Source organism: Gouania willdenowi, chromosome 21 (genome assembly GCF_900634775.1).
Source record: "Gouania willdenowi chromosome 21, fGouWil2.1, whole genome shotgun sequence".
In the NCBI taxonomy this organism is placed as follows: Eukaryota; Metazoa; Chordata; class Actinopteri; order Blenniiformes; family Gobiesocidae; genus Gouania; species Gouania willdenowi.
This window is the reverse complement of record NC_041064.1, coordinates 31,646,800-31,649,249: the sequence shown is the minus strand read 5'-3', so window position 1 is coordinate 31,649,249 and position 2,450 is coordinate 31,646,800. Positions and strand designations below refer to the sequence as shown.

Here is a 2,450-nt window from a genome sequence, read left to right as displayed (position 1 = left end):
AAGTTAAGCCCACTACAAGTTTTATCCCACAGTCCAAGGCATTCTAGTGCATCGTAGACCAATGTATGTGCAAGATACTGCTACTGTAAACCCAAGCGCTGCCCCGGACTCGAGGACGCAGCCAGAATAGCAGAAAGAGCGGGGCCAGGGAGCCCAGGCAACCCCCCCCCGGCTGAGCAGGCCCCCCAGACGCCCCCAAGACACCAAGCCGAGAGGCAGCTACCGCCCCCCACATACACCCCCCCCGAAAGCACCTAGAAGCCGAGGAACCGGCGCACTCCGCCACTGCCCCCAACCCCCCAACCCCAAGGCCCCCCACTGACAACCACCCCACCACCCCCACCCCCACACCCAATCCCCCGAGGGGAGGGCCCAGAGAGCCCCCGCAGAGACCCCATCAGAGGGGCCAAGGCCCACGCCCAGCAGACGGCCAGAACCGCGACGAACGGGCAGCCGGCGGGCACCCGTCAGTGGGCCCAGAGCCAGCAGGCCAGAAGGACCCGGAATAGAAGCAGCACCGGGAGCAGCACGCCCGAGGACAACGACCACACCCCCGGCCGCCCTGGGCAACGAGGGGACACACTTTTGACCACTAAGGGGGGGGGCAATGCTCCCCCTGCCCCCCCAAAAACTCCGTATATGCTATACGGTACCTATGAAGTAGCTCACAGTTTCAGAAAAGTTGGTGACCCCTGCCCTATAGCATTCACTGTGACCCCTTGACAGGGTGTCACGTGATCTGTCACCTCATCTATTAAATCACTGTGTAAATAATTACCAGAACTGAAATTAAATATGCAAAATCAAATTTTCTGCATGAGCTTTGACATTATAACACAAGCATTTTACATCAAAATCTCACTGTAGCCCCACGCACGCACACGCACACGCACGCACGCACACGCGCACGCACGCACACGCGCACGCACGCACACACACACACACGCACACACACACACACACAGCTCTATATATGAGCTCTTCACATTGTCCAGACGGCCAACGTCAGGCAGCCAAATGAATGGCTGTTTATATTATCAGGCTGGTTTAATGAATTAAACACAGAGAACAGACTCAGAAACACACACACACGCTGTGAGCCGCCTGATTGGGTCCTTTGAGACGCCCGACGGCGCCCCCTCAGGACGGCCTGCTTATTTACAGAGGACGTCTGGAGGACTGTGTATACACACACACTATGTAACAAATATATAAACCAGTGACGTGCAGTCAGCAGAGCAGAGCCTCCATCATGGAAAGAAAAAAATCTAATAATAGTAAAATCGTTCAGCTTAGTTTTATATTTGACAAAGACAATCACATCACAGTTAGCTAACGCCTAATCTGCATCTGCAGTCCCAACTAAATGTCAAGATAGAAATAAAAAATGCAATTACCCAAACTAAAGCTACAAAATACAAGAATAACCACATAATCACAACCTAAAACTGCAGGTGACGATCCGTAACTTGTAAGAAAAAAATGTAGGCCTACCTGTATTTCATCCAAAAGTTGTCATTCACTACTTAAGCCAATGTGCCTCAAAACGCAGCTAAAGGGACATTTCTGGTGTTTTATTGGAATGAAAGTTGTGCCAAAACAATGGAAGATGTTGATTTTGTGGTTTTGCTAATCATTGTCTTCCTTGTCTAGTGAAAAGACAAGAAACTACAGTGAGAATGATGTAAAAACATCAGAAATGTATCCTGTAAAATTCTATCATAAATTCAGCGTAATAATGTTACGCATTTCATAAAAGTGGTGGTCATACCAGCCTGTCAGTGCCCGATCCCGTTAGATTTGGGAAGCTAAGCAGGTCTGGGCCTGGTTAGTAGTTGGATGGGAGACCACTGACAATTCCAGGTGCCACAGTGGGGGACAGTCACCCCAGTGGTATCTGTCATTGTGTCCTTGGGCAAGGCACTTCACCCACAATGCAGCCAAGATGTTGTGTTTTGTCCCAGCTGTGACTGTCCAGAGGTGATCGTCCTCCTCCATGTAGTCTTTGAAAGGCAACTTTGGTAATCCACTGTTGGGCCATGAAAAGGACGTGTCCAATAGTCTTCCCTTGCTCCAATATCTGATCCTGCTTTTGTTTTTTTTTAATTCTCAGAAGATAGATCGCTTCTTCGTGTTGCTTTGTATCATTCTCTTGTCCTTCTGAGCCGTATGACATAATGGACTTGACGTAACTCTTGTAGATGTAGGTCTACGTATGTAGCTGATTGATGTTACGTTCACCCCCAAGTTTATTTTTGGTTATAAATCTTGCCATATAGTAAACATCTCATGTATAAACTTAAAAAGGAAGTGACCAAATCTTGCACAAACGTGATGTCACAACATACGGGCATTTCCTGACTCGGTGCCATTGCTGTGGGCAGCTGAAACGAGTTAGCCTCTGTTTACAGCCAAAAGAGCACAATATGGTAGTTTTGTGTTGGGTGAAT

At 48.7% G+C, this 2,450-nt stretch overlaps 1 pseudogene; it reads left to right on the top strand.

Moving 5' to 3' along the window:
* Window positions 1-1,757: 1,757 nt before the first annotated feature.
* Window positions 1,758-1,875, top strand: LOC114455756 (uncharacterized; annotated as a pseudogene).
* The last annotated feature ends 575 nt before the right edge of the window (window positions 1,876-2,450 follow it).